Source organism: Aotus nancymaae, unplaced genomic scaffold (assembly GCF_030222135.1).
Source record: "Aotus nancymaae isolate 86718 unplaced genomic scaffold, 86718_ANA_hifiasm-v0.15.2.pri h1tg000088l, whole genome shotgun sequence".
NCBI lineage: Eukaryota > Metazoa > Chordata > Mammalia > Primates > Aotidae > Aotus > Aotus nancymaae.
Window position 1 is genome coordinate 14,078,963 of NW_026988503.1, and position 18,066 is coordinate 14,097,028.

Below are 18,066 nucleotides of genomic sequence, written 5' to 3' on the forward strand. Positions count from 1 at the left end.
GAAATTAAGATTTTCATGATTTTTCATTTCACACTCATCCAGTTGTCAAAAATGACCAAATATGTTAATATCAAGTATTGGCAAGGAGGAAACAAGAATTCTCGTAAGTGGATATGCAAATTGGAAAACTATATATAGGTTAGGGTCCCAGCAGGAAACAGATGTCACTCTTCAAAGAATTAATTGAAGATAGTTTAATGAGTAGACTATTTACAAAGCTGAGAGTAAGGGATCAGAGTTGACAAGGGATGCTGATGCACCACAGGGTTAGTAATTGCAGGAAGCTGTTACTACCTGTAGGCCTGACGGATGATGACACCACAGCTGTCCTTATTAGAAATAGCCATCCAGCTGAAACTGTGATCCTTACAGAAGACATCCAAGACTGATAAACTACATCCTACCAGGTAGGGAACTTACTTCTCTCCAACTTCTGCCTTCTAATATCTACTTTCCATTGGCCAAACCCAAGAGAAGCATAAAGTGATGTGAACCACGTTCATAAAGGTTAGTCTCCTGGGTTGCAGAGCCAGTGTGGAAAAGGATGGACATTCTCACACAGGACAGATGGCAAATATCCAGCACAACCACTTTGGAGAGAAATGTGGTAATATTTAACAGCTGTGAATATATGCATATCCTATAGCCATTTCTAGAGGTATACTCAAGAGACACACAGAGAAGAAAATGTGAACATTCTTGCACATTGAAACATTGTAATAGCAAATAATTTTGCAGCAATCTAAATGTCCATTAATAGAAAATTGCATGCATATCATGTATTTATACTATGAACTACTGTATAGTAATAAGTATGAGTGAACTAGAGTTACATTTAAACATAGATAAATCTAAAAATAATGCTGTTATGTGAATAATGCTAGTTATAAAAGGCTACATCCAAAAATATATAATTTAGATATATTTTCCTAAAATAATCCTACTTTTTAATGGAAGCATGCATGTATGGTAATAGAATAAACTCCCTTGTAAGAAGAAAACACGTCAACTTCAGGATAGTGGTGACCTCTGGAAAGAGAATGGAAAACAGAACCACATAGAGGATTTGCCTTCATTTGCATCTGTAATACGTGGTTTTTACCTTTTTGTTTTAAATAAAGAGATTCGAAAAACTGCTATAAACCTTCAAATACAAGTTTATGTATAGGTTTTTTTTTTAGTTCTCAGGAGTGAGATTGCTGGGTCTTACGATAAGTTTCAGTTCACAAAAATAATGAAAATTTTCAAAGTGACTGCATAATTTTACATTCCCACCAACCTTGTTACAGTTGCTCCATATTCATGCAAACTTGGTATTGTCAGATTTTTTAAATTTAGCCATTCTATCATTAGTAGAATGGATTTTGTGATATCTCATGGTGGTTTCAATAGGTATTTACCTAATGACTAATGATGCTGAATATCTTTTCATTTATTGTTGATATATCTTTGGAAAAGTGTCTATTAGAATCATTTGAAACTGTTTTCTTATGGGTTATTTATCTAATTGAATTACAAGAGTTCTTTTTTAGGTATAAATCAGACAAATATTTTGTAAAAATTATCTTCCAGTTTATGACTTGCCATATCATTTAAAGCACATTGGTGGTTGCCAGGAGTTAGGAGAAATGAGAGGGAATTGCCTGCAAAGGGAAAGAAGGGAACATTTGGAGGTGATAGAAATGTCTATATAATGATCGTGGTGGTCTTTATATGACAGTATATATTTGTCAAAATGTACCTAAATTTATACTTATAATGTATCAATATAATTATATAAAAATTATTCAGCAGTAAGTGCACATAAATGAAGATTTTAATTATGATACCATGAGGTTTTTTTAATCAGTAGATACATTAGTGCTTTATTGACTTTTGCATTTTTTTGTTTGAATTATTTTGTAATTTAAAACTATGGAGAAAATAATGCTATTCTGGTTCTAACTTTGTAAATCTAGCTTCTTTAATGAACCACTGATTCAATGGGACAGTAATCTGGAGTATTAATAGTGAAAATGATTAAAATGAAACACAGACCCATTTCTTCTATGCCCACAAAGCTTAATTGTTCTATTCAGATGCCGGAATCTACAAGTTTCTGTATATACATTTATCAATCAACAGCACATGAGCTAAGAGTACAATTCTGCCCTGTTGAGGATGGCAGACACAAAGCATTGTGCATTAAGTCCTACAGAAAAACCTTCACAGACATTTCCACTTAGTGAGAACATTTTGGGCTCCAGGGCTACTTTGGTTAGAAAAGTTCTTTAAACATGATTAAATTGGCCATCTGATTTGGAAAGAGAAAAGAATGCCATTCCACTTGCTTTGCTGGGAATACAGAGTGAAGCAGGGAAGGGGAGCATGGGAGTGGGGGTAGAACAGCACAAAGATGGGGGGGCTTTTCCCTGTTGCAGAGTTTCCCACACCTACTTGGTATGGGGTATGAATATAAATACCGTCTCTGGTGGGCAACATAATTTATGAGCCTCTTACAACTACAGATGCTTGGGTGGGACCTGGTGGAATCTGAGTATTTGAACGTACAATTATAAAGTTATAGTTTCTTCTTTTTGGGAGGTGGTAGGACAGAGTGTCACTCAGTTGCCCAGGCTGCAGTGCAGTGGTGCAATCTTGGCTCACTGCAACCTCCACCTCTTGGGTTCAAGTGATTCTCCTGCCTCACCGTCCTGAGTAGCTAGAATTGAAGGCGTGCACCACCACGCCCGGCTAATTTTTTTTTTGCATTTGTAGTAGAGACGGGTTTCACCATGTTGGTCAGGCTGATCTTGAACTCCTGACCTTGTGGTCTGCTCGCATCGGCCTCCCAAAGTGCTGGGATTACAGGTGTGAGCCACCGCACCCAGCCTCTTCTTTGTTTCTTTATAATGATCTTTAGAGGTGATTTTATGCACACCAAGCATCTTAGTTGGCTCAGCTGGCATAGCAAATACCATACACTGGGTAGCTACAACAATACCAAGTTATTTTCTTACTGTTTCTGGAAGCAGAAAAGTCTAGATCAAAGGGCTAATGGATTCAATTTCTGGTTACATCTCCTTTCCTATATTGCAGATAGCCTCCTTCTCACTGTGTTCTTACAGATGCAGACAGAGCTAGGAGCTCTCTGGTATACCTTATTGGAAAGCCACGTGTACTATTAGGGATTCATCCTTATGATCTCATTTAACAATAATTACTTCCTTACTCCAAATATAGTCACATTATGGGTTAGAGTGTCAATGTGAATTATGCGGGGACACAACTGAGTCCATAGCATTAAAGTTTATAACAATGAAAAAGAACCTATTTTTAAATTTCCCAATCTCACACAGAACAGTATCTATTTTGGAAGATTTTCCCTATCAAATACTAACTAATATATTTATAAAATGAGATAACCAGGTCAGTCACGCTGAATTGATGTTACTTCAGTCAATAGAGAAGTAACTTGGAGTGGCAGGTGGTCTGTACAGCTTTAGGGGAATAATTTTCTTAGTCTTCTTAAGATAGTAAAAATAGTGTAGTAGAATTCACTCAGGAACCTAAGTTGTGAATTATTGCACATATTTATATGTCTTATCTCTGGTGAAATTTTAACATCTTTTAACCTTCAGAGCACTATCCAGTTCACGTGAAACACACAATAAGTTACTGGTTGATTTTATATTAGATTAAAATAAACTTAAAAAACTGTATTACTAAAAATTTCAGACATATACAAATGGAGAAAATAATGAGTAATAGGATCTCTCATATACTACTCATGATTTGACTTCAATAATCATCACCACAATAATTCATCTATACTTCCACCTGTTTCTTCCTCTATTTATTACATTTTATTTATTTATTTTTGGTTTTGGAGACAGGGTCTCACATTGGTGTCCAGTCTGAAGTGCAGTGGCACAATCATGGCTCACGCAGCCTCAACATCCTGGGCTCAGATGATCCTCCCACCTGAGCCTCCTGAGTAGCTGGGACTACAGGCCTGTGCCACCACGCCCAGTTAATTTTTGTATTTTTCATACAGATGGGGTTTTGCCATGCTGCCCAGGCTGGTTTTGAAATCCTGGGTTCAAATGATCTACCTGACTTGGATTCCCAAAGTGCTGGGACGATAGGCATGAGCCACTGCAGCCCAGCAAAATTCTTATTATTTTTTAGAGTACCAGAAAGCGTATTACTTCATGCATAAATATTGCAGTATATATCTTTAAGAATCCGGACTCTTTTAAAAAACATTTCCAGTATTCCATGATCATATCTAAAAGAATTAACACTAATTCCATAGTATCATCAAATGTTCTGTCAGTATTCTCATAATTTCTTTCTAAAGTTTTAACTAGTATCTAAATAATGTCCATACATTGCAACTAGTTGACAAGTCTCTTAATATGAAAGTTTCTGGCCAGGCACGGTGGCTCACACCTGTGATCCTAGCACTTTGGGAGGCCCGGTTGGGTGAATCACTTGAGGTCAGGAGTTTGAGACAAGCCTGGCCAACATGGAGAAACCCTGTCTCTACTAAAAGTATAGAAATTAGCCAGGTGTGGTGGCACACACCTGTAGTCCCAGCCACTTGGGAGGCTGAGGCAAAAGAATCACTTGAGCCTGGGAGGCAGAAGTTGCTGTGAGCTGAGGTCCCACCACTACACTCCAGCCTGGGTGACAGAGTAAGACTCTGTCTCTTTTTCATCCCCTTTTTATTTCTTATGATATATTTGTTGAAGAAACTGGGTATTTTGTTCTGTAGAGTATCTCATATTCTGCATTTTGATGAGTTTGTCCTTTTTATCATTTGACATATACCTCTATCCCTTACGTGTCTTAATATTGGTGGGTAGTGCTAAAGATTTCATCAGAATCAGATTTCATTTTTGGCAGGAGTGCTTTAGAAGCTTTGACTTTTTATTAGGAAGCAGTTAACATTTGGTTGTCTTTGTTTTTCAAGAAAGAAACATTAATGATCAAAATATCATTAGGGCTTGATTGGAATAGTTTTGAAAATCAAAGGTCTAAGGTTATCTGAGTCTGCACGATGGTTGAGAAGAATCAAGATTAAGAATGGAAGTGGCGAAAGAACTGTGTTTTAAAGAAGCCCTTTTAAATTTGCTGTTTTCCTCTACCCTAGACTATTCTGTCTTCTTGGTTGAAGAATGAAAGTGTGGCTATTAAAAGAGAGTTTGTGGTAAGCAGCAGAGAGTTGAATGTCTAGGTTCACGATGCCAGTGCTTGTGATTGCTTGTCTCTGCTCTCAAAGATGTCATGGAAGAACAAATGCTTTCCCCCTCTTTGGAAAATTTATTCGAAATTCTCTTTTCAAAACATTCTTTCTGATTCTTCCGAGATCATATATCTCAGAGTTCCCTGACTATACTCAGAAAATATATTGGAAAGATATCTTCTTGCCACTGACTTTAGGTCATTTAATCATTTTCCCATTCATTCAAAGGGCAAAAGAAAACTCTTCACTGTCTATACCCAAAGCATGAGTGAAAGGCTGCTCAGCACAGTGGAATGTGCATGAATTTTAGAATCAAACAGAATAGAGTTTAGATCCACTCTTAGTCACCAATGAGTTGTGTGGCTTTGGGCAGGTCACTTATCTTATTATACCTTATGTATTCTAACTAAGAATACAGAATATTCTGGGGTTGTGGGAAATAACAAAAGGTGATTAAAACACAGTTATTTTTCCATTTCCACTCTTAATCTGAGTTTTTTTTTTCTTTTTTTGCTTTAGTTTCCTGTCCTATGAAATGGAGATCATAACACCTACCTCACAAGTCTACTGTGGGTATTTAATATCCACTTAGCACCCTGCCTACATGAGGCATGTAAGATTGTTCTTATCACACATTAGATAATAGTAAGTGGAAGTATTATCATTATTAACATACTTATTACTTATTCAGCAAATAGTAGTTTCTTACCTTTTTTCACCTCCTTATTTCCCACATATTCTATTATTACCTATTAATATAGTAAAAATGGACAGTAGGCTATTTTCAAATGAAAGTTTGGTTAGGACTATTAAGAGAGTGTTGAACATGAGAATGACGCAAAGTAATAGTAACTGAGAGCTCAGAGTAGAAAGAATAGATGTTCTTAAAGTCAGGGATACTGAACTATTTCTATTTTATTAATGTATTTTTAAAAGGGCAGCATAGGCTAAATGATTTATGATAGCACTTTATAGTATATTAGTAAGTGCCCTGTAGTATATTTTGTAAATACAGTGACACTTGAGTGATAAGAGCTCTCATTACAAGTCTCTGTTATTAAATCATTCCTCCAAAGACAGGTTAAACTGCCAGGTTTTGGCTAAGAATTATAGGGTTTTATAGATTCATGAAGTGAAAATCAGTATGCTTGTATAGTATAATGTATATTCACTGTAAAGGTGGGACATAGTGGAACAAGAAATGATTACAATACTAAGAGTGCAAACAACTGAGCAATAGGATGTGTGTGTGTGTGTGTGTGTGTGTGTAAGCCCTCCTAGAGTGACTTGTCACTTTTGCTTAAGTGAGACGAACATGTCATTACTGGCATTATCAGTTTTATTTGACTTAATAAAAAAATTGTGCCCATCTTGGCAGTACTTTCATTAAGACTTTAACTCAGGTTGAGATTTGGATACCCTGCTGGCCTGGATGACTGAAGACCAACTGCTGGACTTGAGCAGGAATTCCAGCAGAAATAAAATCGATCAAGGATACATTTTGATGAAATATTACTGATTCCAACACAGCAATGGAGATGTTGTCATTTATTAGAAAATTAGACCAATGAAACCCATAGAATGACAAATATGGCAATCTGGTCCAACTTGCTGCATCTGTGTTCAATGCAAGTCAGAACCCTACCCTTAAAGAGGGGTATAGTCTATTGTACTTCCCATGAGAGTCATTGGGTTGGTTCCATCAAACAAGTACTTGTTCATGAAATAAAGTTAATAAGCATTGAAATCTTTTATAACTAGATAAGTATTGATTATTGTGTTTTTCACTCAGAACAACTAAAGAAGTCCTCATTTCACACTATTCTCATGCTATATAACCTTGCTGCAATGAATGAAATGTTTGCGACCCCCTCCAAATTCATATGTTGAAATGCTAACCCCTAACATGATGGTATTAGGAAGTAGAGCCTCTGGGAGATGATAAATCCCTCATTAATAGGATTAGTGCTCTTATAAAAGGGATCCCAGGGAGCCCTCTTGCCATCTTTTTCCCATGTGAGGATACCACAGGAAGTCAACATTACATCTTGAAAGAGAGGCCCTCGTCAAACTTAACCAGGATGGCACCCTGATTGATCTTGAACATCCAGCATTGAGAACTGTGAGAAATAAATTTCTATTGCTTGTAAGCCACCTAGTCTATGATACTTTGTTATAATAGCCCAAACTAAGACACGTGGTACAGATTTGGGGCTATAAAGCATCGAAACTAGATTGAAAGTACAGTAAAAGAATGTAGGACACATGGTCTCTTAGCAAAGGTAAGTTCTTATTGGAATGGAATATGTCATCTAAAGCTCTCAAGCTTTAGCTTGCATCAGAATGATGTGGAAAACTTGTTAAAATACCAATTACTGGGCTTTCAGTCCTAGATTTTGTGATTCCATAGCTCTGGGGTGGGTCCCGTGACTTTGCTTATCTAAGCAGTTCCCAGCTGATACAGCTGCTGCTGGTCTTGCCACCACTCTTGAGCTCCTCTGGTGTGTATGCAGTGGATGTCAGTAAGGCAATTCCCATTTCCCAGCAGCAAGGAGAGTGTAAGAATCTGCTTGAAGACTCTCAGAGAGTTGGATTTCATTTATTCAACAAATACCGGGTGCCCATACAGTATTGCTAGATCCTAAACTGGTAAATAAATCTCTTAGATCAACTCTGTCTTCAAGGTGCCTAATAGCTAAATATGAAATTCTGATCAAGTGTATAATGCTTGTGAGCATGCTCTGAAACAAAATAGAGGGACAAAGCCCAGATGTATTGGGTGGTCAGGAGAGTGTTCTCAGAGGACGTGACATGTTCACTTAATTTCCTGACTTCCCCACTAAACGAAAAACAAATCTGTAACTTTTGGGCTAGTGTCTTTTCCCTCTGAATTAGTATGAGAGTTTCATTAAAATATACTGCCTGCTGCCTCTCTCAGCTCCTTGCCAAAACCCCTAACATTGCGCTATTCTCTTATAAAAATGCAAATATGATCACATCACTCTTATGCTTAAAAGGTCCTCTACTTTAAGCATAAATGCCAAACCTCTCTCTCACAGTCTTTTCCGGTCTGCACTTTTAACCTCTCCACAGTACTTTTAACTATTTAACATATTTTTGGTATTATCTTTCAATGCTTTGAATGATTTTTATTTAGTATTTATTTTCTTTTGATGTTTTCTAGTATCAAATAATCATGTTGGATATAATTTTTATAGCTTATTAAAATAAATAATCTTGTCATAATAACTGTTTCATAATAATCATAAGTCATGCATTTAATACTCTTTTTTTCTCAACAATTCCTGCAAGTTTAGTTTGGTCCTATCATGGAAAAATGATTTACTGCTTATTATCAAGGTCACTTACTATTACTTAAAAACATGCAAATAAAGCTTTATGAAAAATATAGATTAACTTATGATTTGGAGTCTAAACATTCCTGCCAATTCTGATTCTTCAGCATCTAATCTTGGGAATTTGGAAGCACAAGCATGTAGCTGAACACAACAGGACTGGTGGAAGGTCTATACAGGGTGGACTCCTGACACATCTCACATTGTCAGGACTAGCCCTCCTCTCCTTTACTCTCCAACAGCCAAACTTTTACTCCACCATACCCAATAACGGGATACTGAGAGTTAAGCTTTTGGAGAAATGTCTTCAGACTTAGAGAACCTGCACTGAGATCTAAGTTGAGAAAAGGGCAGAGTAAGGAAAAATCAAGATTCTCTACTCTGGAACCTTCCTTACCCTTCCCCCATTTAAAAGCCCAAATGTTACTAGCCAACCAGAAACCATCTCTAACTTGCTTGTTCCCTCCCTACGCTGTCAAATTCAGGAGCATGGAGAAACTGATTGCCCCAGCTTAAGAAATGAGTGCATTCCCATTATATAAACATCTGCTGATCCTTCATTCCTCATCCTTATCATTTCACACCAATCAGGATTTTAGTGACTCATTTTTAAATAAGAATGAGTAGCCAGGTTAAAGAATTCTCAAGAATTTAAGGAAAGCCTTCAACATAAAAAAAAAAATTAGAAAAGCAGATATAAAACATAGAATTCAATACAAGATTTAGTTAATTATATCAAAGAAAATGAAACAAATGTTAAAATAATGGAAAATTTGGGAAAGTATTTTAAAAATTAAAGATTAATCAAGGAGGCTCACTACTTAAATAATAGATGTTACAGCCCTAGAAAAACAGAAAAAAACAAAGTACAGATATTATCTAAGAAATGACACACAGTTTTCGGAAATGAAAACTATATTTTCCTCATTGAAAAGAGTCAATGAATTCCCTGCATCAACAAACATATGCCTACCCTAAAGCACACATTTCAGAATACCAGAAATAAAAAGGATATTCTGAAAGAATCAGGCAATAATTTAGAAAGTCATGTACAATAATTTGAATAAGAAGTGGCTTCATACTTTTCAACAGCAACACTGCAACTAGAAGTCAGTGGAATATTTCCTTTAAAATGCCTTTCTACATGAAAATATTTTCAATCTATAATTCTATATCCAGCAAAAATATGAATCAACTGTGAAGGTCAGAACATTCAAGAAGATCATCTGCTCTTTCTTAGGAAACTATTGGAGAATGTTCTTCAAAAAAACAAGGACCAATTCAAGAAAGAATACTGGAGATCCAAGAAAAAAAAAAGACCATCAAACTCAGCAGAAACGTGAAGAGAAGTACCAGGGTTAGTGACCAAAAATACATATCTGAATCAGATGACAGGACATGGCTAGAAGAATGTTTCCAAAAACAGAGAAAAAGGAACTAATAGTTTATTTATAGATTTGCTCACATGAAAAAATATTCACAGTTGTTGGAGAGTTCTGTTGAGTATTTAGAAAAAATAGTGAAAAGTGTATAGAAAATTAAAGAAAAAAGGGAAGAATAGAAAAATACATTATCATAGTATATTGCTTGACCCAGCTTTAAAACATATTTGTTGTCCTAATAATGTAATCAGTTGATTATTTATTTAAATTTTGTGATAAAGCAATACTGAAGTGGCTCACTTGGCAAAGAAGTGATGTCCTCTAATCAGCAGTTAATAAAGATTGGAGCCCTGCCAACAGCCACTCAAGTGAGTTTAGAAGCAGCTCCTTGCCCACTTCAGCCTTCAGATAGTACAGCCTTGTCTGGTACCTTGATTGTAGCCTTATGAGTTGCTCTGATTGTTAGGTATCCAGTTAAGCTCCCCCTGGATTCCTGACTCACAGATGCTGTGAAATAATGTTTGTTGTTTCAACCTGCTAAATTTTAGAGTACTTTTTTATGCAGTAATAGATAATACGGCATTTCTTTCCTGGATATGTAATCTTCAGTTATATCAACATTATTTTGTTTGATATAGAACCATGGAGTTGGTTTTCATTTGTTTATTTTTAGAATTTGTGAGAAGATGCTTTGCTTCCTTCATTTAATGGCTCTGGAAACATAGTTGAAGAATCAGAATCAGACAGACAATGGGATAGATGCTTCTAATGATATTTGTGTTTGTATAAACATCTTAAGGAGAATGCTATCAAAACTGGGAGCTAGTAGTAATAACCTGCTAAAGTTATCCACCAGCCCAATGGTCTCAATATGAATTAGCATCCATAGCCTAGACATACAATTCTATGTATCACAGAAACCCATCTTCCAGCTCACAGAGGATTAATTGGAATGAACATCTGACTCTTGCTGAGCCAATCTGATCCTCTTTCCTAGAAATTTAGAACTGGCCTATGTTGATGGAGTTAAAGGTAGTGATCTAAAAGGAATATTCTGTAGACTTACGGTGTAACATGCAGCCATCATGGGACATGTATATACAGACAAATAAGAAGACACTTTATGAAGTAATAAACCAGAAGCCAATACATAAAAAGAACCATCATCAAACAAACCCAGAGCTGCATACGCACACATATACTCGGATACATTTTTCTTTTAAATTTCACTTAAATGGACTCTGTGAGCATTTTCTCTTACTTAAGGTAGTTTAGCTTTGGTGTGTCTCCCTCCCTCCCTCCCTCCCTTCCTCCCTCCCTCCTTACTTCCTTCTTCCTTTCTGTCTTTCTTTCTCTCCCTTTGTTTTTTCTTCCTTTCTTTTCTTTTCTTTCTTTTCTCTCTCTCCCTTCTTTCTTTTTCTCTCTTTCCCTCTTTCTTTCTTTTCTTTCTTTCATCTTTCTCTTTCTTCTTGTCTTTTTCATTCTCTCTTTCCCTTTCTTCCCCCCCCCTTCATTCACTTATAGCAGTGTCCCCAGCCTTTTTGGCACCAGGGACAGGTTTGGCGGAAGACAATTTTTCCATGGACTAGGGGTCGGGGGTTGGCTTCAGGATGAAACTGTTCCACCTCAAATTATCAGGCATTAGTTGGATTCTCATAAAGAGTGAGCATTCTAGATTCCTTGCATGTGCAGTTCACAATAGGGTTTGTCCTCCTATAAGAATCGAATGCCTCCACAGATCTGACAGGAGGCAGGGCTCAGGGGGTAATGCTGGCTCGCCACTTACCTGCCACTGTGTGGCCTGGTTCCTAACAGGCCACAGACCAGTACCAGTCTGCAGTACCAGGGGCTAGGACCACTTTCTTATGAGAAAGGTGGTGTGTTTCTATTCCTTGCAAATAAATCTCCCCTGAATGAGATGGAAGTTAGAGAGTGCCATTCACTGAGTTTACCTGAAAGGTGATCTGGACGAGCCACCTCTTGGTTTCTGACAGCGGACGTTCTTCACAAGTGTGTCCCTGAGGCTCTGCCCCTAGAACAGACAAGAACAGTGTATAACAAGCTCTTCATAATAGCCATCATCAGTAAACAGGCAAAGGATTATGATTTCTTTCTTTCAAAACATTTCTATATAAATTAAGATTTCTAAGTATCTGTTGATCTTAACAGGAACCATTCAATCTTACTTAGCAGTCTGTGGCATGGGAAAATGAATATTTCCGAATTTAACAGGCTCTACTGTTATGAAAGCCACCTATAACAGCTGAACTGTCAGTCAGCATTATAAGTGCAAATCTTAGATTATCTTTTTGTCTGATTACTGTGTGATGTTGTGGATTATATTCTGACACTAATTTTGGATTTCTTTAAGATTTTATTATTTCCTAGATCAATTCTTAGTAGTGTCTCTGTAAAACAAAAATTATAATTTTTAAGTGAAAGCCAAGGATAATCTCAAAGCACATTTTAAATTCTACAGCTCTGCTCACTACCTTTATGTTGTGAAAATAACTGTTGTTTAGAAGCCAGACTGTATTCAACAAAATTCATTTATTTAAGAAATGTTTGCGGAACCTCTCCTATTTACAAACAGCATATGCTTTGTGACTTTTTGCGGATGAATAAGCATGTATGATCTCTACACTTTCTCTGAGCCCCACTTTTATTATTTATAAGATAGTTTTTTATTTTTATATGTTCATTGTATTAAAAATCAGCTTATTATTAGATACATAATACATATACAATGACCATTACTTTCCTTAAAATTATACATACACATGAACAAATTAACTTGAATTATTAGGCATCCATTTAGGCATTGAACTATGAGAATTCAAGCAGCAGGTGGGAAATATAAAAAACAATAGCAGAATAAGGAGTCTGCAAACTGATAATAAGTCAAATACTGATCGTTGACTACTCATTACAGTGCCCCATGCATCAACACAGCTCTTTCTTGGGCTCAGTCTGAGCCGACGCAGTGAATCTAAACTTAAGTACAGGTCTGTTAGTGTCAAAGAGCATTCAAAAATGCAACTGTGAAAACTCATACACATCTCTCTGGATTGGTTTCTTGCTTGAAGCTACCGACTTGTATTTGACACAGAATTCTAATAAATTATATAATAGTGGTTTCTCAGTCACATCAGATTAAGAAAGCAAACTAATAGTAGAGGAAAGCCTACAGTATATGGATACACTCAAGTAGCAGCTGACAATATAAACAAGGGTTAGGGGATAGAAAAATCAATGAAAGGTACAACAACTACATACACAGTAGGGTGAGCTGATGATAATACAGCGGTATTGGTTATAATGTAGCTCAACAATTAGTGTCCAAAATAGCAGTTATAAATAATGAGAAAAAGAGCCAATAATGTTGAAAATACTTTGTTTAGTGAGGCAAAGTAGTGACTCAAAAAGATGAAAAACCTTTGGTTAAAATAATTACAGAAAAAGACAATGGTAAAAACTTGAACTTTTGAATATTATAATTTTTGTTATCCTTTAAAATTCAATTACATGAAATCCTAGAGTCACTGATGATGCTGAATAATAGAGGCATTATTTAATATATTCTATGCAGAATTGAACCACACTTTAATTTAAAAAGTTCATTTCTTTTGGCAAATATAGAAAACATTCAATAAGAGGTTATAGGTGGATATGTCCACAGGCACCTATTCAAATAGTCTTTCCATTAAGTACTTCTGGCACATGAACTAGTATTAAGTAGCTGTAAATTTCCTTCAACATTTATTTAAAACATCATAAACACAGCAGGAAACTGGGTAAAGAGAATGTTCGGTTTAGTGTGTTACAGTGCTGAATCTTGAGAGATGGTTACATGTAATATGGCCCTGCAGTCAAACAAAAAGCATGAGAATATGTAAAGGTGAGAGATTCAAACTTGTGATTAGAGAATGATGAATAAAAGCAAACCAATTAAAAATGAATTCCTCCCAATATTAGAACTAGGAGCCCTTGTCATTACATGTATATTTACTAGTATTCAATGTAATTTTGTGTTACATATTCTACCCGATTCCATGCTAGGTGCTTAATTTCTTTTACATCATCTCTTTTTCCTGATTGAAAACATCTTTCTGTAAGAAACTGGGGTTAATTCTTGCATCATTTTATAGTTCTCTCATAAAAAGAGAACAATCTTGTATTTTGTCTGTAGAGCTGACTTCCTGCATGTATGATACATGCAGGTGCATGAGACCCCATGCTCAGAAGGGTCCCAGGCTTGGTTTAATGCTGCTGCATCTTGAAATTCTTCATATATATAATATATAAATATATATATATGTATAAATATATAAGTGTATATATACATATATATATATATATATATATATTTTTTTTTTTTTTTTTTTTTTTTTTTTGAGACAGAGTCTCATTCTGTCACTCAGTCCAGAGTGCAGTGGTGCAATCTCGTCTCACTGCAATATCCACCTCCCAGGTTCAAGCAATTCTCCTGCCTCAGCCTCCTGAGTAGCTGGGACTACAAGCATGCACCACCACATCCAGCTAATTTTTGTATTTTTAGCAGAGACAGGGTTTCACTATGTTGAACAGGCTGGTTTCGAACTCCTGACCTCAGGTGATTCACCACCTAGGCCTCCCAAGTGTTGGGATTTTTAATTTTTAATTCCGGCCTTTGTAATTTTTTAACAAGGGACATTGAATTTTCATTTTGCACTGGACTCTCCAAATTATATATCTGGTTCTGTTTATCTGTTTATCTGGTTCGGCCCAATTGGTTTATGCAGTAATGCTTTTGGTGTTAAAAAACAAAGAGTCCAAATACTTATATCACAACCATAAAATTAGTTATGCTTTTTCCCTTCTCTTCCCGTGCTACTTCTCCCTTCTCCACTTAAATTTTCATATTAGGCAAACAGATCAATGGAACTGAATTATCCCAGAAACAAACTCATGCATATCAGTACACTTGTTACTTGACAGATTTGCTATTGGAAATTAAGAAGGGGAAGTCCAATGGTCATTACAATAAATGATGCTAATGCGCTGAACAAAAGAGAAAATTATATTTCAAACTCTTACCAAACAAAAGCATTAATTTTGAGTAGCTAAAAAAATAATTGTGAGAAACATGTAGAGTGATGTTTGTTTGTATTAAAAATGTGACTTTTCTGCCCATCAAGATACCCTAAAGGAAGTGAAAAGTCAAGCTACAAACTCTAAGAATGTAGTTATATCTCATAAAGTGTAGAAAGGACTAAAACTTGGAAGAAAATTTCAAACAGTTCAATAGAAAACTGGGCAATAGATTTGAATAGGCACTTCAAAGAAGAGGAAACTCAAATTAACAAAAAACATTGGAAAATGTACTTAGATCAGTAATACTCAGGAAATGTAAATAAAAAGTAAAAGGGGTTAGTTATCATATTACACCCACCAGATGAGCAAAAATTTTAAGTCTGTGTATTACCAAATATTGGAGGGGACATTAATCAACAGAAATTTTTACATATTAGTAAATGAACCATAAATTGAAAAACATCTTTACTTGACAGATAAAGATTGTATATATATATGGCACAGAATCTGATATTTTGATGTATGTATACATTATAGAAAGATTAAATCAAGCGAATTAACATTTCCATCACCTCATCTCCTTATTTTTTTGTAGTGAGAATATTTAAAATTTTTCTTTTAACAATTTTTAAATATACAATATTTATCATTAACTGTGGTCGCCATGCTGCATGCTGTGAGATAGATCTTTAAAACTTACTTCTCCTATCTAACTGACTGACATCTCCCCTTACCTGATTCCTCCCCACTATTAGCCTTTGACTGACATCTCCCCTTTACCCACCCCTCTCTGCTAGTAGCCTCTGGTAATGACCATTCTACTCTGTTTCTATGAGATTGGCTTTTCTTATATTCTACACAGAACTTCTCTCAAAAAAAAGTTTGATTTTTTGGGAGGCCGAGGCGGGTGGATCACGAGGTCAAGAGATCGAGACCATCCTGGTCAACATGGTGAAACCCCGTCTCTACTAATACAAAAAATTAGCTGGGCACAGTGGCGCGTGCCTGTAATCCCAGCTACTCAGGAGGCTGAGGCAGGAGAATTGCCTGAACCCAGGAAGCGGAGATTGCGGTGAGCCGAGATCGCGCCATTGCGCTCCAGCCTGGGTATCAAGAGCGAAACTCCGTCTCAAAAAAAAAAAAAAAAAAGTTTGATTTTACCTGAATATGAAACACACATGCCCCATGACCAATTAATTCTACCATTAGATTTTAATAAATCACATTAGATAAACTTTTATTCATGTGTACCAGAAGACATATTTAAGAAAATTCATAGCAGCATAGATCTAAATAGAGTAGATCTTGAACTCCCGACCTCAGGTGATCCGCCCGCCTTGGCCTCCAAAGTGCTTGGATTACAGGCGTGAGCCACCACGCCCGGCCTTAAATAGAGTAGATCAAATACACAAAATGGGATATAATCATTCAGTGCCATAAAACAACAATAAAAATGAATGAACGACAGCTACAGGTATCACCAGCGATTAATCTTCCAAACTTAATAGCGAGTAAACAAAATGTTTCACAATTCCATTTAAGTAAAGTTCAAAAGTAAACAAAGCCATACAATATATTGTCTATCCTTCCCTTTCTGTCCCTAAGAACTACCATTAGTAAGGATAGTAGTTCTTAAAGGGAAGGATATGCAATGAAAGAGATCAGAAACTTCTAAGTCATTGGTAATGCTTATTTCCTAATGAGGATTTCGGCTACTTTCATATTGTCTTTATTGTTATAAATAAATAAATAAATATATATATATAGTTTATATACTTTGATAAGGTATGAATATATTTTATAATTTTAAAAATGCCTTGCATTTCAAAGCATTATGTACTATCTACTGTATTTAAAGGTAAGTATTTTCAAGGAGGTCTACATATTGTTGACAAACCTTCAGTGACAAATTAATTCCTAACTCTCATCCACAAAATCTACCAAAAGAACTATATTCATGTATACATTAAATATTTTAAGGCATATTTCATGCTGCATCAGTGTTAGCTCTTTTTGTAACTGCCATGAATATAATACACATCAAATTGTACGAAGCACAAGGATTTGATGGAGGGAAAAGGATATAAATAAATTGGTAGGAATGCTGAGTTAGTTCTGCAAGGAAAACAATGATCTATGCTTGTTTTCAAATCCCTGATAATATTTAAGTGATGGCCAAAATCCCAAAAACTTACTTCTTAAGGAGAGAAGGCATTATCGAAGTTCTTAAACATGACTACAGCTGGTTTTCTAGAAACTAAGATTTTGAAGGAGCCAGTTGTCACACTGTTCTGTGGTATTTGGACTCTAACTGATGGAGAACCATCAAAACATTTTATATAGGCACTGCCAAGGTAAAGTTGCATGTCTTTTGGGGTAAAAGAAAATAAGAGGCAAGCATGAACCTTATGAAAAGATGGAGCGTGAGAACAGAAAATAATGGGGAGGCATGAAAGCAGTGTTGAAAAATTAAATCATCATCAAAATTTTGACTCTTGAAATTGAGAACAAGATTTAGATTTGAATACGTAGAAGTTTTTCTTTCTCTTTTCTTTTTGATAGTAGGATCCTTGAAGATTGCTTTGGATAGACTAGGGTGCAATAGAAGATTTTGCTAAAGGCACCATAGTCTGGCTGTGAACCTAATGCAAAGATTCTCTTGGCACAGTGTGTTTACCTTGACTTCATAATTCCTTAGGGAACAGTTCATAATATTTACATTTAAGTCCATAGCATTGCGGCCTCATGGACTTTAGAGTATCTAGTGCATTAGAACATTAATTCAAATGGGAAGGAACATTACGGGTATTAAGCTATTGAAAAAACAGTATCTAAAATAATTGCTGTTATTCCAGCTGGGAGAACCAAAGGCTGAGTTGTTTATTTCGATGGTCTTGTTTACATTTTAAATTTAAGCCACTGAAGACCTAGTTACAGAAAACAAGAATTAGAAGCATTGAGCTAGATGCTACTGTCTCAGCAAACAAAATAAAACAAACAACAAAGAAACAAAAACTGACAGTGA

General features: G+C 35.8%; 1 long non-coding RNA gene across 1 annotated transcript in view; it reads left to right on the plus strand.

The window, feature by feature from the left end:
- LOC105730676 (uncharacterized) overlaps positions 1-10,379 on the plus strand; it is a 458,472-nt gene extending 448,093 nt beyond the window's left edge. Inside the window, exon 18 of the long non-coding RNA XR_010339738.1 lies at positions 9,827-10,379. This is a non-coding gene — a long non-coding RNA (uncharacterized LOC105730676). The remainder of the gene's footprint in view (positions 1-9,826) is intronic.
- Positions 10,380-18,066: the final 7,687 nt, after the last annotated feature.